At 55.4% G+C, this 25740-nt stretch overlaps 1 long non-coding RNA gene across 11 annotated transcripts in view; it reads right to left on the bottom strand.

Moving 5' to 3' along the window:
- Positions 1-243: 243 nt before the first annotated feature.
- The window catches only part of LOC103352362 (uncharacterized), a 184022-nt gene continuing 158525 nt past the window's right edge, over positions 244-25740 (bottom strand). For 9 of the 11 annotated variants that reach the window (XR_016219948.1, XR_016219947.1, XR_016219951.1 and 6 more), the window contains 6 exons: positions 24110-25083; positions 23084-23319; positions 22279-22350; positions 21797-21851; positions 9383-16563; positions 244-5124 (listed from right to left, as the gene is read on the bottom strand). This is a non-coding gene — a long non-coding RNA (uncharacterized LOC103352362). Of the gene's footprint in view, positions 5125-5347; positions 16564-21796; positions 21852-22278; positions 22351-23083; positions 23320-24109; positions 25084-25740 lie in introns of those variants that run through there. The other 2 variants (XR_016219958.1, XR_016219953.1) reach the window with 2 other exon arrangements.

Genomic DNA, 25740 nt, shown 5'->3' with positions numbered 1-25740 from the left:
TAACCTTCTCTTCCTTGCGCAAGATCACGGTCACTCGCTCAGGGCAGGGATGGGCTGAGAGACAGGGAAGGGAGGGGGACACCGCTGTCTGTGGGCCGCTCCCCTCTGTCTCCCAGGAGGAACCCCCCCGCCCCGAGAACGCTGCTGGGGAGCTGGCGCCGAGCTCCGCCCTGGAGCCTGCCGTCGCCGTATCTATATATACCAGGGCGCTTTATTTCGTGGGAAAATGGAATTCCAAGAGGCTCGTTTTTGGCACAACCATTTTTGAAATCCATGCATCTTGTTTTCCATAACACAGCTTTTCCATGAACATTCTGAAGACCTCACATTTGCATGGATTGCAATATTTTTTGCACCAAAATCAACCTATCTTTTAATTTCCTTGACCACAGACTTACGAAGTCCCCTCACCTGCTCCCAGCAGGACTTACACAGTTGAAACCAACGTCGGCTGACGACAGGAACGCACTGGGTAGGGTTCGGATCGCTCACTCTACACCAGTCACGTCCGAGACGGCTGCTCGAGGCTGCTCGAGTATCTATTCACCAGAAGTCAAGATCAAGCACAGCAAGTGGACTGAGACTACTGTAGGAACCCGCGCAGGCCTTCTCGTGTCGGCAAGTGAGACAAGGAGAAACAGTTGCCACAGGCGGCCCCGACCACTCTGCAGGGAGCTTGCAGGGCAGACTGAGCTGCAGAGCTGGGCAGCGCTGGGGTTCACCACGCTGGCACGGAGGCCAGCTCCCAGGAGTGGGCGGCTTTGTTGCTGCATGGAAGTGGCTGCGTCTCCTTGAGTCCATCCTGACCAAGCCTGGTGTGTCCCGAGTGGCTGGGGGGTGGTCACGGCGTGGATCGCTGTCTGGGAAAGAGCCTCCCACCGAGGGGGACCTCACACAGCTCAGAGACGGCCGTGTCTGCCTGCTCTCTCCAGGCTGCTGAGAGGCCACGGCTGCACTGAGCTGGCCTCTGCTTGGACACACCCTGCGACCTCAGCTGCAGATAGCCCAGCAGGTGACCCGCACCTGCTCCCGAGAGAGCTGCTGAGCGCTAATCCAGTCGTGGGCAGTGGGAGAGACTCAGTAAGCACAGTGAGTGGGCAAGCTACATGGGGCCTTGGGGGTGGAGGGAGGGCAGAAAACAGGCCTCCTCACTCAGGGCTCCCGCACCCCCACTGTGCTCCTCTGTGAGACGAGGGGGCAGGGCCAGATGGGCTGTGAGGTCCACCACCACCCATGAGCCGAGTGACAAGAGGGCCTTCAGGGAGCAGCAGGCTCCAGAGAGCAGAGGCGATGGGGACGGCGACTCCGCCTCTTCCTGGCACCTGCTGCTCCTTCTCTGGGAGGCCCCTGGAGGAACTGCCTTATCGTCAGGCAGATCAGCATAGGGACGAGCCAGGGCAGCCGGCCTGCTGCACCCCACGGAAGTTGGTCCTCCAGGGATGGCCGGCGGCCCTGGGCCTTCATGCCCCCTTGTCTGCAGGGTCTCGCTCCAGACGCACCCCAGTCGTAGGTGGGGCTGGAGGGAGCAGGTGCGTTTGCAGGGACCTGAGACCACCACCCAGCACCGGAGGAATGCTGATGCCTCTAGTCATTTCTACTGCCCTGGCCATGGCCATTTTTTTTTCTTTTTGAAACGTCTGTGTTCTGTAGAGAGCCCAGGGCTGCGGGCCCCTTGAGGCTCCAGCTTCCCCAGGGCAGGGACGGAGCCCTCAGCTCCTGGCCAGGGTCTGTTGTGAAATACGAAGGCCAATGAATCAGAACGAAGGACCGACCCGTACTTTATCTGCTGAATGTTGCAGGCGCTGGGGAAGCGAGACGCCGGGCAGCCCAGCCACACGGGGTGAGGGCGCCGTCCCGGGCTTGCGCCTGCGTCTCCGTCAGCAGCTTTGGAGGCTGCAGCCCAGAGGCTGAGGTGAGGGCGTGGCTCCACGTGCATGGGGAGAACCCCGCAGGGAGCCCCGTGAAAACACCCAGTGGGGCTTTTTCCCTCAGCCTCTTTTCCTGAGGGAGCAGACCTGCACTCCGGTTGGGTTGTGGACAGGGCCATGCTGTACCAATGACTCATCGCCACTCGGGCCGCGCCAGCTGCCTCCCCGACCACAGCCCCGTCTTAGCTGAAATGCCTTTTCTCTCTGTTTTAAGATCCGGGTACATGGGGGGAGCTCTGGGGTAAGTTTTTCCCATGAAAACCGATGCCCTGTCCTCCTGCCAGCCTCTCCCTTCCCACCCACAGAGTCGGTCAGTCTTCCCACGCTTGGGCACCACAAGCATGCACAGCCACTGGTGGGGGCCCCACGGCCACCCAGTGCCGACCCGGCTCTCAGCTGGGAATGGCCAGGCCAGCGGAGAGGGTGACCACGGCCGGCTTTGATTCCAGGCGCAATGCAGACCGCGCATTCCCTAGATGTGAGGTCAAAACAGCCAGAGCCCAACCAAGCGGAGGAAGAGCAGAGGCGTCTCAAGTTCCTTCAAACTTGTTCTTGGGCAGAGATCCTGGTAGGAGTATTATCATCAGTGTGGTTCAGTGTATCAGAAAGAGAGAGAGAGAGAGAGAGAGAGAGAGAGAGAGAGAGAGAGAGAGAGAGAGAGAGGGAGGCTTCCATCTGCTGGTTCATTCCCCGCATGCCCACAAACAGCCAGGGCTGCTCCAGGCTGAAGCTGGGAGCCACGAGCTCCATCCATTTTCCCACGTGGGAGGCAGGGTCCCAAGTGCCTCCCAGAGTGCACACTAGCAGGAAGCTGGATCAGAAGCAGACGAGGCAGACTCGAACCAGGCTCTCAGGTGGGACGTGGCGGTCCAAGCAGTGACCTAACCACTGTGGTGAGTGTTCACCCCCTCTTAGTTTCTGATGGACAAGCCTTGGAATGCTACCTTCACCAGGTTGTAAATGTTGGCAACACCAATATTTGGACAAGCTGACATCAAGAGACTCCTTGAGTGCTTCACTGGGCAGGGACACGGATGACTTCCAGGTGTTCCTGCCAGAAAGCATGTCCCGAACCCAAGCACAGGGAAATAGCAGAAACCCGCACGGCAGCGCCCTCTACAAAATAACAGCCCTGTGTTTTCCCAAAGGTCAAGGTCAAGAAAGACAAAGAACGGGAGACTAAAGAGATGTCTCAACTAAGTGAAGTACACGAATTTTCTATTTGAAAGGCAGTTACAGAGAGGTCTTCCATTTGTTGGTTCATGCCCTGAATGGCCACAACCCAGCCCAAAGCCAGGAGCTTCCTCTGGGTCTCCCATGTGGGTTCAGGGGACCCAGCACCTGGGCCATCCTCCACTGCTTTCCCAGGTGCATTAGTGGGGAGCTGGATCAGAAATGGCACCCACACCTGGTGTGGGCTGCAGGCAGCAGCTTAACCCACCATGCCACAGTACCAGGCCTCGAAATACATGATCTTGAAGTTGATCCCGAGGCTCTAGAAGGCGTCGTATGAATGACAACATCCGGGTACAGACTGCGGATTGGATACTGACACTCGGGCAAGTCTGATCTCTACGCCGCGGCTGTGTAGGAGTGTTCTCTGTTCCCAGGAAGCACAGTGATGTTGCCAAGTCCCTGCTCAATGGACTTGGCGCCGTCAACCCTGCAGGGAAGGTAGGCTCCATCTCTGTCTACCGTGGATTGGCCAAATGTGAAACGTCGGCGATCTCCCTCAGGGGTGTGAGGCTATCCCCTCAAGCAGGCTTGTGACTTTTCTGGAAGTTTGGAAATGCCACACAGGCATCCCAGCCGTAAATCCAACGGGACCAGGACACAGTTACCGGCTTGATCCTCAAAAGGAAAACTTCGCAATCTGCCAGCCGCTGTGGGGGGAGAGGGGGCCCCTCCTGCCCTGTGATCCCTGGGGGACAGAGCGGGTCTGTGTCTGGATTCCCAGCGCCATGGGACTGACAGCAAGGTCACCACCCTATTCCTGGGCTGAGCTCACTGCCGCCCGAGACCTGCAGCCGGCCTCATGGCCCAGAGCGGTACAGGGAGCGTAGAGGGAGCGCCTCCCCTTTCTCTCCACGGCATGCTCCCAGCCTGCAGGAGGTGTAATCTACCACAGAGCAGTCCATGAAAGACAGAAGTAGTGGCAGAGCAAGTGTTGCTGGCTGGGGGTGCGGAGGCCGTGACTGACTGCTTGTGGGAGGGGCGGGATTGGATACATGCACTCCTCACAGACCTGTGCACGAGAGGGGTGCTGCTGTGATGAGGTCGTTAAGCTGCCCCGTGCGACACTCCAGCATCCCACGTTTCAGTGCCGGTTCAAGTCCCGCTGCTCAGCCTCTGATCCAGCGCTCTGTTACGCACCCGGATGCTGGGGTCCCTACCATCGAGTGGAAAGCCTGGATGGAGTGCCGGAGCCGGCTTCAGCGTGACCTCGGCCTGGCCATCGTGGCCATGTGGGGACTGGGCCAGCGGGTGGAAGAGATCTTTCTCTCCTTTCCTCTGTCCACCTCACGCCCTTCAGTCTGCCATAAGAAGGAAAAAAAGCCAACTAAAATGTGCTTCAGAGAAAGGTCACCGCCTAAAAGACAGCAGGTTCGCAGGAACAGTGACAGGGGCAGCGCTGTGACCTGGGCGCCACGCCTGTGCCGTGGGTAGTGTGGGTTCTACATGGCGTGGCTCCCCAGTCCCGGCTCGGTGCGGGGTCCCTGACAGCTCCGGTCTGTTCCTGCCGGAGACCAGTCGTCTCAAGGGAAGTGGTCGTGAGGGGTGCATATTACCTGTGGGAGCTGGCAGCCGGATCCACGAGTGTGCTCTCAAGGTGGACGCGACCTGGTGACGTCCCCACGGCCCAGGCTGGTCTTCCTCAGGGGTCAGAGGCCACCTCACAGTCATCTCCCAGGTGACTGGAGGAGCAGGCGCAGCTTCCACACTCGAACTTTCGACCTGACCTGTCCAGGTTCATTCACGCCCTTCGCCAAGGAGCGTGCTCAGCGAGATCCCGCGGCAGCGCCTCCCTCGTCCCTTCCTTCTCTCGGCCTGCCAGGAACACCTTCCTGTGCCGGGTGTCACACGTGTGCCGGTGCGTGAAGATTCATGATGCATGTGGGCTGCTTCCTCGGAGCTGGTGCTGGCAGAGGACGTGACGGCCGCGACAGGTGTGCCAGCCCCGTGGCCACAGCTTTCCCTGCCGCAATTCAACAAAATGAGCTTAGGAGCGATCCACGACTGTTGTGAATGGCTTAGCAAACATCTCTACCCCGACTTGGATTACACAGAGAAAAAAAAATCATACAACCCTAGGATGGGACAACTGATCAGCCCAGTAAGGAGTATCCGCCCCCGAGAGTCCTGCCCCCAGCCCAGAGCTAACCACGCACTGTAGAACCAAAAGTGTGTTTATTAATTCATTTTTATTTATTTGAAAGGCAGAGCAACAGAGATAGAGATAGCAAGAAATGAGACTGATCTCCCATCTGCTGGCTAACTCCCCCCAGAATGAACAAAATAGCCAAGGCTGGGCCAGGCCAAAGCCAGGAGCTGTGAACTCCATCCAGGTCTCCCATGGGGGTGGCAGGGGCCCAAGTATTTGCCCATCATTTGCTGCTTTTCTCATGCCATTAGCCAGGAGCTGGGTCAGAAGTGGAACAGCTAGGACACAAATCAACATGTGGGATGAGCCATCCCGCACTGCCTCCCATGGACTTCAGCAGGAAGCTGGAGCAGAAGTCGGGGCGGGACTTGATCCTAAGTGGTGGCCTAACCCATTGCACCACAGCACCTGCCTCTGATCACTTTTACACCCAACTCACGGCTCCATGGACAGGATCCTGTGTTAACTGTAAAATAACTCATTCTGCTCTCACCAGGCTGCACCCACCTGAGGCTGGGACTGAGTGCCAGCCACGCTTTTATCAGCCCCACCCATCCCTGGGCAGGTGGTTTGCCTTGCAAATCAGGCGGGTAATTACTGTGGTTTGCGTTTAGGAGAGGCTGTGCTGGTGGGGACAGAGAAAGGGTAGTGCTTACCCTGTTTGCGATTTGAGTTTCTTCATGGCCCTCTTAAGGAATGCAGATTTTTAATAAGCACAAAAGAACACTTTGCAATGGATAAAACGAGGCTCTTCTTCAGCCTGTTGCTCCTTAGCCATGTTATCTCTATGCGGTCATTATCATCTCCAGGCTGGGAACTCCCAACTATGCTAGAACTCACTGACTTTAGTACCCATTGATTCCAGGATCCTTGCGGCCAGTAGTTCTCAGGACAAAAGCCTCTCTCCTTGAGGTTCTCTGTGTCATCTTTGCAGTTTTTCCCACCGCTTTCTCTTGACACTGGAAGGACTCCGGGAAAACTGCAGCCCAGCAGAAGACGTCCCATAAACACCCCGTCATCTGCGTTTCCTATCAGGGCCCCTGACAAACCACGTGTTTTCAAAGGTAATTGGGAGTACAGAGACAATTTAAGGGTCATTATTGTGTTAGCCAAGAAAATAGCTAATGATGACTTCAGCTACTGGGCTGTTCAGCCGATGTTAGGACCTATTAGCTCAATTAAGTAAATCAAATAGGAAAAGACATTTAGACTTGAAAAGCCACCACCCCCCACGACTTGCCTGGCAGGCCATTTCGTGGTGAATCCTACGGGCTTGTGTACTCTGTTGAATAAGCTGATTTGGCCAACGTACTGCCTCAGGACCACTTGGCATTTATAAGCAAAGATCACGTTAAATCCCAAGGCCAAGAATGCAGGTAGGAGGGTCAGTTCAGCAGGCAGAGGCAGGCATGGGAAACAGCTGTGCATTTTCCTCCCTGAAGGGATTTTCTCCCACCCTGCAGTGGTCTTTAGGTCCCTGCTTGTTGGCTGATGCTCCAAACCCTGCCAGCCCCAAGTGTCTACAGCACCTGGATCTGGACCGCGCCCCCGAGAGGACGGAGGCTCCTGTGGTCTGGGATCCTTCTGCTGGGCAGCGCAGAGGTTTGAAGTGAGTCGGAGAGAAAACAGCCCTGCTCGCGTCATTAACAGTTGCTCTCTGGTTACGACATTCAGACCACGGCACTGCTGGAGGCCGTCGGTCACGCTCGGCTTTGATGGAGCGGTATTTCATGCCGCAGCAGTTTGGCCCCCACACAATCAGCGGTCAGCTGAGGGGCGCCTGCTGCTGGTCTCGGTGGACCCTCCCCTGGTGGCAGCTGCCATGTGACCAAGGTGGGCCCCTCGCCTCATCTGACTGCCGGGCAGCTCAGCGAGCAGCTTCGCCGCCGGCGCCGGCAGCTCCTGCACACTCCGGTGTGGCGCAAGAGGAGAGAGGGGAGAGGAATGGTTGCCTGTAACTGGAATCTGAGCATACGCCTCTTAGACACACCTCAGGCTTCCGCTCCCCGCAGAGTTCCTCCCCTTCAGGGGGAGGTGTGGGGCCGCTGACCAGAGCACACCTGTGAGGGACTCGGCTTCAGGCGGGCTCCCTGCCTGCCGTGTGACTGAGAGGAGCAGAGCCTCCCATGCCCCGGGACTCCTCTGGAAGTGCAAGTCCTTCTCCCTTTCGGCTCCTGGGCACGCAGCTGAGTGTGGGCACTGATCGTGGGCCTGGAACAGGCACGAGAAACGAGGGAGGACGCACGCGCCCGAAGCTTCCTAGGGACTTCCCAGGATCGAAGGTTCCTCTCTCAAAGACTGGCCTTCTCGTGGGCTCTGCCTGGGGGCAGGTGCAGGACTGCTTCCACCTCCCTCTGGCCCAGGAGTGCCCTCATCCCAGCCCCACCCAGGGTCCGTGCAAGCTCTCCTTCCTGCCTTGGCCATTGGGTCTGAGAAATGGAGACGCCCCCTTGTCCCGGCCCCCACGTCTCCGCTCAGTCCTGTGTTACGAGGTGGCCACCAGAATACCCTCTCACGCCCACGCTGAGACACTCAGCGCTGGAAGAAACACGGGAATATCAACATGTAAAACCCACACATGCGACGTGCCCCTTGACACAACATCCCAGCCTAGAGAGACTGGTCCCCTGTTCAGCTGTACCTTAGGACTCACTTCTGTCCACGATGTTGCCCTTCCAAGATCATCAACCGAAAACCAGCCTGCTATGGATCTGGGGGACGTCGAGTCCCACCTGCGGTTGCCTGGGCAAGCCAGACGCGTCCCACTCCAGGGCCAAGGTGCACTCTCCCCTCCGTCCGCATTTTCCCTTACGTGCTCTGTTTAGTTCTAGAGGATGGCAAGCACTTTCTTGAGCCGTGGGCGCGGACTTAGGCAGGAAAGCTACACTGTACCTGTCAGCTTCCTTCCAGGAACAGGTGACTGAGATGTGGACGGGGCGGAGAACCAGCCGCACGACTGACGCTGGTGGAGCAGCGAGTGCACACAGGGGATGGCACTTCTGCCTTCTCTGTGCTCAGCCGGCGGCTGGGATGGCAGACGCGCTGGGGGCTGGAGGGCGGCGTGAAGACACTAGGAACACGCAGAGCCCGTGGTCCCGGCCAGGTGTTGGCGGTGTCAGCTGTGTGCCATCGCCGCTGACTGGCAGGCCGTGCAGCTGAGCCACGGCGTTGGTGGGTGCAGGAAGCCAGCACCCTCTCCACCCTGCTCCTGTGTGTCCCTCGGTTCCCGCCCTCCCCATAGCACCCATCCGAGTGTTCGCCTTTCTGCAGGTGCAGAGAGGAACCATGTCAGGAAGCTGTCGGACACTCACCCTTGTAGGGTCTCAGGATACAGCTCCGCAGCCCAAGGATTTACAAAACCACGTAAGCTCGGAAGGGAATGGAAGTGTGTGTTCAAATGAGGTGATAGCCAGAGGGCAGATGTCGGATTTCTGGCCTTTGTTTGACCACTGAGAAGTTAAAACTGCGTTGGTTTTTTACCTCTCAGAATCAAAAAGAAAAATGGGAAATGGGAGTGTGTGTCAATTCTACAGGAGATGCAGCATGCCGATGTTTTAGCAGTTAGGGAGAGAATACGTCTGTTTCCAATTACACAAACCGGTTAAGAAAGGCAGTTTAAGTCAGCTGATGTTTTTTCCTTTCATTTTCTGTGATTTAAACCAGCTCATCTTTCACTGTTCACGTGGCGTCGAGGAACTGGGATGATTGGATTAAAATACCCACAGTTGTTGCCCTGGCTGTGTGGATGCAGGACCAGTGTCTGTGCAGGCTGCCTACCTCTCTAACAAGAACTTTAGTATTGTTTTATTTATTATTATTTTTATGAAATAGAGCACCTGAAGAGGAATTAAATGTCTATTTCCCTCTTTGTGATTCTCTTAGGCCCATAAAGTGATGCCAATTGGATCATTAGTTACAAACAACACTGTCAGCACAGAGTGAAATCAGTAATGAACTCGATGTGCCTCACCTTCACTCACATCCTGCGTGTCAGGGACAACGTCTTAGCAGCGACAAGCCCGGTATGGCCACCCAGAGCCTGGACTCTGCAGTGGAGGCCATGGGTACAGACCTGTACTTGGAGAGACCCGGGAGAAAACGGCCACCATCGTCCTGATGCCTCCGTCGTCCTGGGGCTCTCTTAGGCTTCCTCATCGTGGCCAGTGGGGGCCCAGGTCAGCACATACCACCCCTGTACTTGTCCTTGTCACAGCGAGCTGGCCAGGAGGAGGGACAGTGGGGCCCAGGTCAGCCACACCACCCCTGTGCTTGTCCTTGTCACAGCGAGCTGGCCAGGAGGAGGGACGTGCTGGGGAAGCCCGCCGTGGCCGTCCGGCTGGTGAGCACAAGCTCTCCGGGGTGCTCTCACACAGTCACCTTCCTCTCCTGCCCACAGAGTGCATCAGCTTCGGCGGCGGTCAGGGTGGCCGCGTGGGGGTGGGTACATCTGCCTCTTCGTGCAGTATTGGGGAGCGGCGGGAGCCACACTCACTGCCCAGCACCACGGCTTCCTCCAGGGAATCGCTCATCCCTCCTTACCTAAAATTGTCTGGAGACTGGTGCCGGTTACCACATCATCAATGGAAACCAAAACAGGACAATAGGGCAGGAAAATAATAAAATGTTTGTCTTCAAAATAATCACACTTCTGTGTTTCATCAGTCGCTAATCCTACAGGTCGAAAGCTGAAGAGAGTCCTGAAGACTGCAAAGGGGCTGGAGTGAAGATGAGTCGCTCCGATGTGGAGTTGAATTCCGGCGCTCCAGGGGTGACGTGCGCTGTGCACAAGGGACGTCTCAGGTGGCCCGAGTGACTCGTGTGCCCAGGGAGACCTGAGCAGGTGCAGCGTCCCGTGAACAGGAAGTTCCACAGTAGCTCACACGACTCCCACGGACCCAAGAGCAGGTGAGGTGTGCTATTCCGCGGTGGGAGCCCTGCGCAGGTGCAGCGTCCTGTGAACAGGGTGGCGGCGGTCCTGTGGCGCTCCCACGTCTTCTGCAGGCCATTTCGGAGTATCGAGGCAGCCCTTCATAACGAGTACTCAGCAGGGACGGTAACATTTTGACAGTATGGGGACAGGGCTCTGCAAACTCTTCATTTCAAACCCCATGTTTACTTATTTTCAGATATTTCTCACAGACCCAGAGCTGCTGATAAACACACCTTAAAAATTTAAACTGGATCCAGATGAAATATATGGTATTTATAAATTATAAAAGGCATCCATTAGACTAGGAAAGAAGGTTAATGGGAGTTTTTATGTTTTTCTCTGATTGTGAAATGTGTCTTTTTACAGAGAGCTTATTTTCAAGTGGAATTAGTTTAATAAAAACACTACTGAAAAGAAGAGAGTAATCCCTCACATGAGAAAACACTACGATAATTATAGACTTTCACCTCGAGCACCGTATATTACTTTGAATTAATACTCAGTATCAATAAATACAGAAACAATAGAAGGAAAAACAGAATCGCATGTGTTTCCTCAATCCTAAAAATTAACATTGTCTTAACAATTTTACATCATTCCTTGGAAAATTAATTCATCATTAGATGTTTTCAATAATACAAGAACTGGAAACGTCTGTAAGACAGAAACAGAACAAAAACTCAGAGCTTGTCTAAGCAATGAGGATGTTCCTGTTGAACACAGAAGTTCTGAACTTGTCCTCTCACTTGGTCAAGGCTCCCCAAAACACTCATTCATTTTCATTCTTTCTCTCTCCCTCTCACTGTTAAAGATTTATTTATTTATTTTGACAGGCAGACTTACAGAGGGAGAGACAGAAAGAGCTCTCTGATCCACTGGTTCATTGCCCACATGGCCACAACAGCTGGGGCTGGGCCAGGAACTCCATCTGGGTCTCCCATGTGGGTGGCAGGGGCCCAGGGGATCCTTAATGTCTCTCCACCAGGGCCCTGCAGGGCACAAAGATGCACACTGGGGTGGGCCCCAGGGGTCTCCATGTGCCTCCCTCACAAGCACATGGCTGATGACTTGGCTGGGTGCGGCAAGGTTCACTGTGGCTCAGCAGAGAGCAGCCTTAGGAACAGCGGGTAGCACTGGCTGACGGCTGGGAGCTGCCGAGGTTCCAACCCAGCCAGGCAGAAGCAGACACGCTAGGAAAGCCACCCTTGGAGGAGCAGGAACGTGCCCCAGCGTAAGCCTGTTGCAGACATGACCTGGTAAAGTCTAGAATGAGACCACCTCTGCACAGGTTCAGCTCCACTAGCTTGGAACTGAGCTGTCTCCTAAAGCGAAGCCTGAACTTCCCCAGGAAGATGAGGGGCTCCTGAGACTCCAAGACCCTTCATCCGTGCTGTTGAGAAAACAATAAAAAAGTACCAGGAGAAAAGCAAAATGTGGGAAAATGTGACCAACAGTCAGGGGAAAAGCAAATAATTCACGTCAAAGTAGGCCGGAAGATACTACACAGATCATTAAGGCCGATAGAACAGACATGTTCCAAGGACTTAGAGAAAAATAGTATCTTAATAATGAGTGGTTAGGGCAATTCAACAGAGAAATGGAAAAAAGAAATGAAAATTCTTGAGAAAAAGACTAAAATAACTTGGATTTTTAAAACAGGGGGCAAGCATTGGCCTAGTAGGTAGGACGTCCACATCCCGCATGGGAGGGCGTGAGTCTGATTCCCGGCTCCAGCTCCTGGTTCTGCTTCCTGCCAGTGCAGACCTTGGGAGCGAGCAGCAAATGACAGATCAGGCACTTGAATCCCTTCAGTGTAGAAGACTGAGTGCTGGGTATTTAGAGAGTGAACTCTGTGTCTCTCAAAAGTACAAATAAAGAATATAAATATCTTTTTATGGGGTCAGTTTCTCTCAAGTCCACAAACAGAAAGGATAGTGCAGCAGTTGTCCTTTGGGCTTGTTTCACTCAGCATCATGGTCTCTGGGTTCACCCCTGTGGTCTCGGGTGGCAGGCACACATTATCTTCTGGCTGTAGAGTAGTCCACTATGAATATTCCACACTGTCTTGATGCATTCTCCAATTGATAGGTATTGGGCTGATTCCATGTTGTGACTACTGTGAAAAGAGCTGTGTTCAGCTTGGAAATGAAAATATCTTTTCGACATACAGATTTCGTTTCCTTTGGGTATGTAATCACTAGTGCAGTTGTTGATGCTACAATAGTTCCATTGTTAACATTTGTTTGAATTTTGTACCTTATCTGAAAGCAGAGACATACACAGAGACGGGGAGACAGAGGTGCAGAGACAGAGAACCCTCTGCTGGTTCACTCCAGATTCCCACAGCAGCCAGGGCCACGCCAGGCTGCGGCCAGAAGCCTGGCACGCAATCCAGGTCTCCGACATGGGCGGAGGGACTGAAGTACTTGAGCCATCACCGGCTGCTTCCCAGGTGTGTGTTAGCTGGGAACTGGCCTGGAGGAAGAGATGGGACTTGCTCCCAGGCCCCTCAGTGTGGACGCACATCTCAAGCAGCAGCAATGACTGTGTCAAATGCTCACGGCCAAGTTTACCATTGGAAAACCTGCCCAGTGACTGTTTTCCATGATGGCCACACTAACTCAGACCCCCACCAATTCTGCATAAGTGTTCTCTTTTCCCCACACCCTCACCAACACAACCTTTTGTCTTTTTGATAACAGCCATCGTAACAGACAGGAGGTGACATCTCACTATGGTTTTGATTTGCATTTCCCTAATGACTAGTGAAGTCAAAACATTTTCAGATATATACTGGTCATGGACTCATCTTCTTTTGAGAAATGTCTTTTAGGTGTCTTGTACATTTTTGAGTAGGGATATTTGTCATCCTACTTGAGGTGTTTGGGTTCCTTGTAGTTTGGATGCAACTCCTTGTCAGATGCACAGCTGGCAAATGTCTTCTCCCGTCCTTAGCTCCTCATGCTGTTGACTGCCTCCTTTTCTGTGTGGAAGCTTTGTGGTAAAATTGTTCAATGGCCTCTGCTTTTGAGGCCATATCCAGCAAGTCTTTGCCCAGACCAATATCCTGAAGCGTTTCTTCTAGCAGGTTCATAGTTTGGGGTCTTACATGTAAGTGTTCTATCCATTTGGGGTTGACTCTTGTATACAGAGGGAGCAAGCTCTAGTCACTTCTTTTGCCTGGGGATGTCCCATTTCCCCAACACCACTCATGGAAGATTGTTCTTTCCCCACTGTGGGCTCTCGGCATCTTTGTCGAGCAAGAGTTGGCTGTAAGTGGGTGGGTTTATTTCTGAGTTCTCTATTCTGTCCCACTGACCCACATGCAGATGTTTACGCCAGTACCACACTGCTTCAGTTACTATAGCTTTGTAGTATACATTGAAGTTGGGTAGGGTGATGGCTCTAGCTCTTCCAGCTTGCTCAAGATTTCTTTGACTCTTTGTGGTCTTTTGTGGTTCCATAAAGTTCAAGAATGTTTTTTCCATTGCTGTGAAGAATGTCATTGATATTCTGAAAGGAATTTCATTGGCTCTGTAGATGAGTTTGGTCAGTATGGAAATTTTCACAATATTTGTTCTGCCAATCCACGGACATGAAATATCTTTCATTTATTTGCATCTTCTTTGATGTCTTTCATAGGTGTTTTATAGTTTCTGCATAGAGATCTTTCACTTCCTTGCTTAAATGCATTGTTGATTATTTTACTATTGAATCTATTGTGAATGAGAGTTTTCTTGGTTCCTTTTCCAGATATTTTGCTATTGAAGTATAGGCATGCTGATTTTACCTACTACAACTTCACTGAGTTCGGCTGTTTGATCCAACAGCACTTGGTGGAGTCTTGACTCTGAGATTTAGCATCCTGTTGTCTACACAGGGACAGCAGAACTTCCTCCTTTCCAGTTTAGGTACCGCTTATTTCTTTCTCTTACGTAGTGGTTCAGAGAGGACGTCCAGGATGAGGTTGAACTGAAGTGGAAGGGAGGGCATCCTGTGTCTTCCCAGAACTTTGAGGACAAGTTGTCCTGTTTTTCTGTTTAGTGTGAGATTAGCTGCAGGTGCATCACATGCAGCCTCTACTGCGTGGGGCTGTGGCTGGGATGCTCCCTCTGCATCAGTTCATGATCACAGGTGGCTGCCCCTTGCCGGCGAGTGGGCTGCGTGTGCTGTATTGATGTGCGTGCGGTGTACTGATGTGCATGTGTTGAGCCATCCTGCACCCCTGGGCAGAATCCCATTTCACCACAGTGAATGATCTCTTTAATGTGCCGTTGACTTAGGTTTGCTGGTATTTTGGTGAGATTTTTGCACCTATGTGCATCAGGGATACTGGACTGAGGTTTCCCTTTCGTTGTGTCTTGGCATCACAGTAAAGCTGGCTGAAAGTGAAAATATTTTAAGAAATAATAGCACACCTTTTCTTACATGTGATGGAAAACATTGACTTAAATCTCCAAGATCCAAGTGAGCCAAAAGGAAGATAAACACACAGCCACCCACATAAGGCCCATCCTAGGCAAACTTCTAGCAACCAGACATAGAGAAATAATCTTGGAAAACTGCATACAAATGTAAAACACCACAAGTGACAGCAAACAACAGAAGGTGGAGGACAACAGGACAAAATTTTTGAGGGTCAATACTGTGATACAACTGGTCAAGCCACTGCCTGCAATGCCAGCATCCCATGTGGGCACTGGTTCAAGTCCCAGCTGCTCCACTTTTGATCCAACTCCCTGCCAATGCACCTGAGAAGGCAGCAGAAGATGGCCCAAGTGCTTGGGCCCCTGCACTCATGTGGGAGACCCAGATGGAGTTCCAGGCTTCTGGCTTCCGCTTGCCCTGCCCTGCCCATTGCAGCCATGTAGGGAATGAACCAGAAGATGGAAGATCTCTCTCTGTCTCTCCTTCTCTGACTGCCTTTCCAATAAATAAAATAAATTAAAAAAATAGTTTGAGACTGAAAACAGAACACAGGTCTGAATGCAAGAGAAAGAAAAAAGACCCTTCGTAAACGTTCTGAAGTGAAGCTGAAAGATGCTGTGCCCCAGACCTGAGTCGTAGAAACCGCCAAGGCTGCTGGTGAGGCTGAGGGCACACAGTGCGCATGGGAGTCTGGGTCTGCAGCACAGGACAGACAGAAGGGCCACGCGCATCTTCCCTCCTGGCACCTGGCGGCTTACAGGAAAATAACCACGTGAGCTGGGACTCATTCAAGGTGCAGAATCAAAGTGCCACAGCAGCACAAAGCAGGGCGTAGCAGGGACTGTGACACGTGTGACACGTGTGTTACATCTGTGACCCGTGAACAATCCGATGTGAAACGTGGCCGGGAAAGCCACAGGTGGACATGTGAGGCACCAAGTGTGAAGTGGGGTAATGCTGATTCAAAATACACCCTGATTAGCTTGGGTGATATTGGTCCTTATGGTAATCATTAGGCATTAGCTATGATCATGGCTACATCAGTGAAAACCATCTAAATGCTGAAACAAGGCTGAGATTCCCAGAATGCATTTTCAGAGTGCGAGTCCCAGCCACATGCTACCGCACGAGGTATCTTAGAGGTGAACAGAGACAAGGTCCAAAGGAAAGGACAGAAGATGTATCATGAAAGCTACGTGCACGATGAGGCAGTGCGGCCTATGAGTGCGAGACAGAACTGACTTCAGGAAGATGGGTATCAGCCAGGAGGAAGAGGGACACCTTATGCAGATTTTAAAAGTCAAGTCACCCAGGGGCCGGCATTGTCGCACAGTGGGTTAAACTGCGATCTGAGATGCCACCATCCCAGGTCCTGGCTGCTCCACCTTTCTGCTGATACACCCTGGAGGCAACAGATGCTGGCTCAAGTGCTTGGACCCCTGCACCCACACGGGAGACCAGGATGGAGCTCGTGGCTTGGGCCTGCCCCAAATCTGACTGTTGCAGCCATTGGAGAGTGAACCAGCAGATGGGAGCGCGCTCGCGCTCTCTCTCTCTCTATCTGCCTTTCGGAAATATACATCAATAAACACATATATAAACTTTTTAAAGAACACAATAAAACTGCAAACTACGTAAAGCAGCTGTGGCAGAATTAAGGGACACATCTGCGACCCCGGCCGGAGATCCCGTCAGCCCCTTGGGTAGCACAGAAGACGTGAACACCGCTGATCAGTCTCACTCACTCGATGCTTGGGGAGCCTCGGGAGGCGCGTCCTTTCCTATCGCGCCTGGCTCAGGTTGAGACACAAAGAAGACTGCATCGATCCCTCCACGACGGAACCACACAGCAAGTGATCCCTGACCACAGGCTGAAGTCAGCATCCGCAGGACACCTACCAAGGCCAAAGAATATTTGGAAAATTATTTCTAAACAACTCACGGGCTGATTGTTTAATAAATTACAGTGAAAATGGTCAGGCTTGATGACACGCAGCACTTCCGAATGTGCAGAACTGAAGCCGCGCGTAGAAGGAACTGTGCCTTGTGAACGCCTTCCTGGGAAGGCCAAAGTGTTAAACTAGCAGCCAAGTTTGCAGCTCAGGAACAAAAGAGCAAGTTAAATGGAAAGCAAGGAGAATAAAAGAATTCAAAGCAGGACTCCATGGAATCGAGACAGCAACAGAAGATATCTAACACAGGCAGGAGCTGGTTCTTTGGAAAAGCCCACAAAGTTGATAAAGTCCTAGCAGAACTAATCAAGACATAGAGATAACGAGCAGATATTGCCCTAGTGGGAATCAGAGGCGAGGGCTTCACTGCTGGGTCCTGTCAGACGCAGGAGTGAGCAACAGCGCAAAACTCACACAAACTTTTGCTGAAGGAGAGGCAGGTGCGCTTGCCAGCTTGTCGTGAGAGGCTGTAACACTCCAGACGCAAAAGCTTGACAAATAAATTAAAAGAAATTCATCAAATGAGATCCCTCAGGACCAGAGACGTAAAGAACTCCTTTATAGAATCTTAACAAAGTGAATTCAAAAGCGCATAAAAAGAATTCTCTGTGTTAATCCCAGCAGTGCGAGTTTGGTTCAGCATTAAAGAATCAATGCGGAGGGCCGGCAGTGCTGCTGTGGTGGACACCCACATCCCAGAGGGGAGTGCCAGGGTTCAAGTCCCGAGTCCCCCACTTCAGACTCCAGATTCCTACTCATGTACCCTAGGAGGCAGACGACCCCACTGCCGGGTTTCCTGCCAGCCACGTGGGAGACCTGGATGGAGTTCCGGGCCAGCCCCAGCTGCTGTGGGCATATGGGGAGGGAATCAAGGGAAGGAAGATCTCTTTCCCCTTCTGTTTCTCTGCCTTCCAAATAAATGAAGAAAGGTAAACATAATTTAAGAAGAAAACAATGCCCGACCTGGTTTACGCCGACAGATGCAGCAAGCGTTGTTCTCAGCCTTATACTCAGGAAAACACCCAGCTCCATGCAGTCAGTGAGTCCATGAGATCTGGCGTGGCAGGCAAAGACACAGCCCATGTCTGGGCGAGACCAGGGTGTGCAAGAGAAGGGGGGCAGTGCTTGCTGGGGTGCAGCAGGTGCACCTACACGGAGCTTGGGAAGTCTAACGCACTGCTCAGGCTGCCCAGGGAGGAGCCTGTGGGTATCCTCCCCACGTACACCACTAGGCACACACGGGGAAGATATTGGGGGGGGCACCATCAGGCACACACGGGGAAGATATAGTGTGGGGGGGCATCACCAGGCACACACGGGGAAGATACGGGGGGCACCATCAGGCACACACGGGGAAGATATGGGGGCACCATCGGGCACACACGGGGAAGATATGGGGGGCATCACCAGGCACACATGGGGAAGATACGGGGGGCACCATCAGGCACACACGGGGAAGATATGGGGGGCACCACCAGGCACACACGGGGAAGATATGGGGGGCACAGCCAGGCACACACGGGGAATATGGGGGGCATCACCAGGCACACATGGGGAAGATATGGGGGGCACCATCAGGCACACACGGGGAAGATATGGGGGGCATCACCAGGCACACAGGGGGAATATGGGGGGCACCATCAGGCATACACGGGGAAGATACAGTGGGGGAGGGGCATCACCAGGCACACATGGGGAAGATATGGGGGGCACAGCCAGGCACACACAGGGAAGATATGGGGGGCACAGCCAGGCACACACAGGGAATATGGGGGGCACCACCAGGCACACACGGGGAAGATACAGGGGACACCATCAGGCACACACGGGGAAGACATGGGGGAGCACCATCAGGCACACACGGGGAAGATATGGGGGGCTCTTTAGGCACACACGGGGAAGATACAGTGTTGGGAGCATCACCAGGCACACACGAGGAAGATATTGGGAGCACCATCAGGCACACACGGGAAGATACGGGGGACACCATCAGGCACACACGGGGAAGATACGGGGGCACCATCAGGCACACACGGGGAAGATATGGGGGGCATCACCAGGCACACACGGGGAAGATGGGGGGGACACCATCAGGCACACACGGGGAAGACATGGGGGGCACCATCAGGCACACACGGGGAAGATATGGGGGGCATCACCAGGCACACACGGGGAAGATATTGGGGGCACCATCAGGCACACACGGGGAAGATATGGGGGGCACCATCAGGCACACACGGGGAAGATATGGGGGGCACCATCAGGCACACACGGGGAAGATATGGGGGGGCACCATCTGGCACACACGGGGAAGATATGGGGGGCATCACCAGGCACACACGGGGAAGATATACCCAAGGAAGGGTAGAGCAGCGGCTGCTGGAACCCCCAACCCCTCCCCAGCAAGGAGAACGAAGAAGAAGAATAAAATCTGTCAGGTTTCTTTTCCCTGTTATCCACTGGTTTTTAAGGAAAGAAATCAAAGTGAAATAGGTTGGAAGAGTTCGTGTGTTTCATTCCAAACCACATTCCCTGCGCCTTCCTCCTGCTCGCTCAGCTCCACTGGAGAGCTCTCACCTGCTGGGTCCTGGATGAACTGTTTTTTTAACGGTTTTATTTGTGTGCCTTCATTTTATTTGAAAGGCAGACAGAGAGACAGATGAAGAGCAATCTCCCATCCTCTGGTTCACTCCCCAAATGACTGCAACAATGCACAGCTGGGCTAGACCCTAGCTAGGAGTCTGGCACTCTACCTGGGCCTCCCACACGGGTGGTAGGGACCCAAGCACTTGAACCATCACTGCTGATTAGCAGGAATCTGGGTCAGGAGCAGAGGAGCTGGGACGTGAAGCAGGCCCTCCGAGGCGGGATGCGGGCACCAACTGTCCACCGGGATGTACTGGGAAGTAACAGCCAAGCCGCCCAAGTCCCTCCCTCCGGGGTCTCCTGCCCCTGCTCCAGCGGCCTGAGTGGTCAGGAGGCTGAGGCAGAGTCGACGTGGACCCTGAGGAAGAGGCGAGGACGAGGGCTGGACAGGACACGCCCAGTGTCCAGGTAAAACACCACGGGGCCCTCAGCGCTATCCAAGGCCGGCATCCCTGGGCACCACGTCCTCTGAGGCCCTGCAGCCGGACGTGGAATTTGAGGCTGGGAATCCGGCTCCAGCAGGTTCTCAGGGACCATGTGTGGGAGCCCTCGGTGCCCAGGGGGGCTCTGCAGCTTTACAGTGACCTGGCCGCAGGCAGGCTGGAGAGCAGGCAGCTGTCAGGGACCAGCACATGGCTGGGGCGCTTGGCTTTGCCTAAAACTCAAGAAGAACCCCAATTCGACTCAGAGGGCACCCTGACCCCAGTGTGCCCATCAGGGGTAGCAGTCCACATGGCTACCGGAGCTCTCCTTCGGAGCCCTGTTTATTTCAGATGTGCAGGGGGCGCGGCCTCGGTGCACCCGGACTCCCACCTGTACAACTCTGCCTCCCACCCACGGCCTCTTCCTGATATTTACAAACAATGTATGCCATCTAATCACTCACTTTTGCTTTCCTCAATTCAGTCAGCTGTTAATAATCCTGTTGTCATTTTTTCTCATACTTAGGACCAAAACTTTATTCATTCTCCTTGGAAGCTCTTCTACCAAGCCACTATAAAAACTGTCACTGTCACTATCAATGCCCAGTCCTGACACCTGTGAAGAGGTGTATTTTACACTTCAAAAGTCAGTCTACACAGCTGACAGAACCCTGTCACAGTCTTACAGCCTGCTCTTGTCAAATATTTGGGAAAATACATTTTGCTTTTAAAAAAATATGTGGTTTCCACAGAGAAGAAAACAGTATGTATTTATCAAAAACTTACTTTGTTTCTTTTCCCAAAAAAAAGAAGTCAACTTTTCTTATCCATTGATTTTTTTTTTTTTAGGGAAAAAGCAGTAAAATGGATTGGGATCATTTCCGTGTTTCATCCCAATCATTTCTTGCTCCTAATGACCCTGAAGGTCAAGGAGGTCATCCAAGTGCCAGATGAATTACTGGGAAGAAAGTCACAGCTGCTGGGGCCGTCACTGTGGCATAGCTGGTAAGGCCACCACCTGTGACGCTGACAACCCATATGGGTGTCCATCTGTGCCTTGGCTGCTCCACTCCCAATCCAGCTCCCTGCTAATGAGCCTAGGAAGGCAGCAGAAGATGGCCAAGTGCTTGGGCCCCTGCCATGCACGTGGGAGACCTGGAAGCAGCTCCTGGCTCCTGGCTTCAGCCTGGCCCAGCCCCAGTCATTTTGGCCACCTGGGGAGTGAACCAGCAAATGGAAGATGTCCCTCTCTGTCCCTCCCTCTCCTTGTAACTCCAAGTTTCAAAATAAATAGATAATGAAAACAAAGTCACAGCCATGTGACCGCCAGGGGCGAGGGAAGACACTGCGGCTCCTGTCCCAGCAGGTATGCTGGTCCTCGGCACAGCCTCTGCCCAACCCGTCGGGATCTGAACCTTGGCCCTCTGTGCCCCGCCCAGCCGTCCAGGGGACAAATCCCCACTGCCCTGGGGCACCACTGGGGACAGTGTGAGGAGCCCAGCACCTCCCTGGGTAGGCTTGAAGCTTGCTACGGCCCCGCCTTCGATCCTGTGTTGGTCTCCATAGCCCTGGGGCTCCACTCACTGCGTGGGGTGACAGGAGGAACAGGCACCAGAAACCCGATGACCTGATCCTGTTCTGCCATGAGCTGTCTTTCCCATGGGAAAATCCACCTGGCTTCTTCCAACTCCTTTCTCTTGTGGGTGCAAAAGGTGAAATAATCCCCAACCTCTGGCTGTGTGGAGGTGACCCGGAGACCAGGATGGACTTGTGATGAACCTGAGGCGGGGCCGCCACAGCCTCCAGTGCTCTGCAGTTGAGGCCAACTTCCCGGAGAGGCGAGGGGTGCCGCGGTGAAGGCACAGCTTGGAGTCCCTCACCCCATGGTGGAGCGCCTGGGTTCAAGTCCTGGCTCCCTTCCCACTTCCAGCACATCGGGGGCGGCAGGTCATGGGTCAGGTCGATGGGCCCCTGCCACCCACGGGGGAGGCCTGGCTGCAGCTCCTGGCTCCTTCCTGGCTCAGTCTCGGCCAGTGCAAGCATTTGGGGAGTGAACCAGCAAATAAAAGCGCTCTAATAAAACAGTAAACAGCCTCCAGCGTTCTTACCCCGCTCCTCTGGCCAGCTCTGGTCTGCAAGCAGCTGGAACTCGTACTGGTGCTCCTGTGGGGAAAGAGAACAGAGTGGGCCCGGCTTCCAGGTGGGAGGAAGAGAGAGGCAGCAGGGCACCGCACAGGGCTGCGACCGGCACACCACCGCCTCGCTGGCATTCCGAACTCCCTCGGCCGCGTCTCGTGCTCCTGCTCACAGGCCGGGGGAGGCGAGCTGTTGGCTAAGCACGGTTCCCACGGCTGTGCCTGGGATGCTGTACAGTGGGTGGGGTCTCCCATCCTCAGCCCCTCATCAGGTCACTGCTGCTGTGGCCCCACCAAGGTCATGTGCCCACCCCAATAGAAGCCAGGGTCAGATGCTAGGGGGTGGAGCCCAGGCCGAGAAACCCCAGGTCCCTGCCTGTGCTGGGGGGCTCTGCTCCTCGGCCTCCCTGGTCCTGTCCAGTTCCACTCCCTGTTTTGTGCCCAGGGCTTCCCACCTGGAGGCCACACAGCTGGGATGCCTGGAGCTCCCACCATCAACGACCTCTGCCTTCTGCAAGGCCCTCCTCCTGTGGGAAACGCTTGTGTGACCATGGGGAGGAGAGTCCCGTCCCAGGCCCTGGTGAACACCCACGCAGACCTAGCTTCTCCTCACAGCTCTCACAATGGAGCACAGAAGCTTAGGCACCCGTGCCCCGCCCACCAGGTCTGGGGCATCCGGGCTTCAGTTACTGTTTACTGAACAGGTGAATGGGTCAGCAGACCAGGGCCTGAGGGCGTGGCTGCCGGGACCCTCACTGGTTTCCACCCTTCCTCTCTTCCTCCCTGCGGAGCTGCCAGTCCTCTTCCTGCTTGCACCCTTGGTGTGGGAAGAACTCAAGAACCACTGGGCCCTGAGTCCACAGCAGGTGACTCAGGGGTGGGCGTCACCATGAGCAGCTCTGGGCCCTATGCCCGGGGAGCCTGCCCGCCGGGTGACACGGGGAGTGCATGCTCCTGGACACTCTCGGGTCAGCGTGGGCTCAAAGCAACTGCAGGGCGTGGCACCTCCCTCGGCACGCGCCTGCCACCTCAGAGCGACGTCTGCAGACAGCGGCGCAGGCACCAGGAGAGGTGGCCAGGAGAGATGTGTTCTAGAGGGAGGTGCCCGTGTCCACAGTGGCCCCTTTCACACCCGCCCTCCGGCTGCACATCGGCGAACTCCCCACTCCCTCCTCCCCTCGCTGCCCTGGCCACTGCGCCTGCCCTCTCCGGGTCTCAGGCTGTGACTGTCTCCTTCCAGAACCCTCCTGTGAGGCTCACTGTCACACCAGAGGCCTGACGCTGTCGTTCCACGGCGGGTCAGCGGGAGGGCGCGGTAGCAGTGCGGGCAGAGTGCCACGCTCGTTCCCATCACGCTGCACAAGCTGCCTCGTTCATCCTGCTTGGTGTGCAGGGAGAGGAGATGTCATCAGCGGCCCGGGGCTCTCCGCGTGCCCGCTGCACCCTCGGCTTGGGAAGCCACTGTTCCGCACCTCTGTAAGCCCCAGCGTTCTCGTCTGTGAAACGGAGCGGGAAGAGGAGCAACCATCTCAGGGCCTCAGGGACACGGAAGGCGCGTGCGAGGGAAGGCCTAGCACAGAGCAGCGCATGCAGCAGCTGTCCTGGATTCTGCCGCCAGTCATCGCGGGAGCCACACCCTCCCGTGCTGCACACGGAGCGCATCCCCCAGCTTCTGGGCGTCCCCCGGTCTCTCCCATCACACAGTCCATGGAGAACATGTGGCTGGGCAGAGTGCAGTGACAGCAGCTCCTGGGGACGGGAGCAGCCTTCGGTGAAGCCTCCAACACCTGCTGGTCAGAGCTCACGGGTGGATGCTCTCGGGGGCAGGAGGCACTGGCGGGAGCCAGGGCAGGACACACAGACACCACTGCTGCACACCTGACGGAAGGAGCAGGCAGCTCCCAGCACGCGGGGGCCCGGAGCTGGGCCAGACGCGCCCCTCCCGCTGCACTGGTGGGCGAGGGAGCCAGGCGCTGTGCTCCATGCTCCTGCCAGCTGGCCACAGCAGGTGCCCAGACCATCTCCCCTCTGTTCCAGCACCCACAGCCAGGATCTCGCTCATCTCTAAGAGCACAGGTTCCCTGCTGTGCAGCGGACCAGGGGCCCGGAGCACCGTGAACTGGAAGCTGCCTCCTTCTGCTCGGGGCGGTGCTCAGGACAGGGGTGGTGGCAGCCTGGGCGGTCAGAGACGGGACCTGGCAGGCACGGTGTAGGGCGGGGTCCCTGGGGACAGACGTCCTTCCACCCCCTGCACTAGGCACCGCCGCACGGGCACCTGCCTGCTACCTGGACTCCGAGCCAGCGCCGCTCCTCTCCCAGGGCTGCTCCGTCAGCTGCTCTCGGCCCTTCGTCCTCTCGGGGCTGCTAATTGCCCGTGAGCAGCACGGCTTCTTAATTCCGACTTTGCTAGAACAGCAGGCGGGAGATGGAATCGCTGTAATGGGGTTAATGTTCATCGCTAAGGCAGGAAGAGGCTTGGTCTGAGGCCGCCCTTCCAAACCTGTCATCCTGAAATAAAGCAGAGCCTGGGCCAGGAACAGCGCCGACGTGCCCTGCCGTCTCTCCTTGCTCCCTTAACCCAGGAGCCCCACAGCCAAGGAAGCTGGACGCCCCGGCTCGCGGCATCAATGCCGACGATGCCACCAGGGCCACGGGGGCCCTGCTGATTTCAGAGACTCGGGAACCGGAGAAACAGTCCCGACCTCTGCAGCACACAGAACGCTTCCCAAGTCCCCGTGGGGCACGCGGTGCGGTGCATCCAAGCAGGCACTGCCCGCGCAGGAGGCGGGGACGGGCGCCACAGCCCAAGTCCCGGATGCGGACCCCGTGGAGTCCGAGCAGACTCAGCAGCGGCAGGGACCCCGGCAGCGAGAGGAGGCGGCCCTTGTCCAGCGGGCTCTGCAGACGGCAGCGGTGCACCTGAGCTTGTCCAGAGCTGTCCTCTGACACAGAACTCTGGGATGCACTTCCTGAGGCCAGTGGGCGCGAGAGCAGCCCCGCTGTGGTGATGAGTCCTGGCCTCCGCTCCTGCGCTCCGCCCCACCCACCCCACACAGGGAGGCGCAGGACCTCACACGCACCCCAGCTCCCACCAGTGCTCCTGAGGCCGTGGGGTCTTCTCTAAGGAACCAGGAGCTGTGGGGCAGGTCTTGGAGAGGCCCTCCCTGGGGACACCCTGGGAGCAGCTTCGAGCAGCAGAGGGGGTGGTCTGAGGTCCCACGTTGCAGATTCCACAGGAGGCAGGTGGCCAGGGGCCAATCCTACAAGGACAGCAACACTCGTGAGCGGGTCCTGTCCCTGATGACGCCACACAAAGGCATGGCCTGCGACAGGCCCGGGTATGGGGTCCCCCTTCCCCAACACAGGCCTTGCTGTCCCTGTCAGCTGTGTCCCCTCCCACAGAGAGTGCTCTGGTCCCCAGGTCAGGGGGCTCCACTAAGACAGGAATGGCACTGGCTGACAGACAGAAAGGCAGTGGAGTCCTGGGGTTGGTGCAGAGGGCACGGCAGGCATGGTCATGACTCCCACCTTCATGACAAGTCCCCACCCCACCTCCGCAGCTAGGAGCTCTCAGCCCTGCATGTGCTCCTGCCCTAAGCACCCGAGCCCCTCTCGGTCAGCCTGAGTCTCACGCCGGGCATTTGCAGCTGAAATGGAGGGAGGCAGGGTGCAGAGGGCTGGGGTGGCCCGGGGAGGGGCCCAGGAGCACTGGCGGCTCACGAACTGCTCGCCTTCCAGGGACAGCAGACTCGTCCCGGGGCTCTGCATGCCCGCACCCGCACCCGCACCCGCACCCACGCCCACGCCCACACCCACCCCCCAAGCCCATCCCATTGCCTCACTTGCTCCGCAGGCTGAGTTCCCTGTCCTCTGTGCTTTCTGCAGGGTGAGGGACGAAGCAAGATGCCTCCTTCAGC

This window comes from Oryctolagus cuniculus, chromosome 13 (genome assembly GCF_051225735.1).
Source record: "Oryctolagus cuniculus isolate XC-2025 breed Fujian yellow rabbit chromosome 13, ASM5122573v1, whole genome shotgun sequence".
In the NCBI taxonomy this organism is placed as follows: domain Eukaryota; kingdom Metazoa; phylum Chordata; class Mammalia; order Lagomorpha; family Leporidae; genus Oryctolagus; species Oryctolagus cuniculus.
The sequence above is the reverse complement of the archived record's forward strand: the minus strand, read 5'-3'. Positions and strand labels throughout refer to the sequence as shown.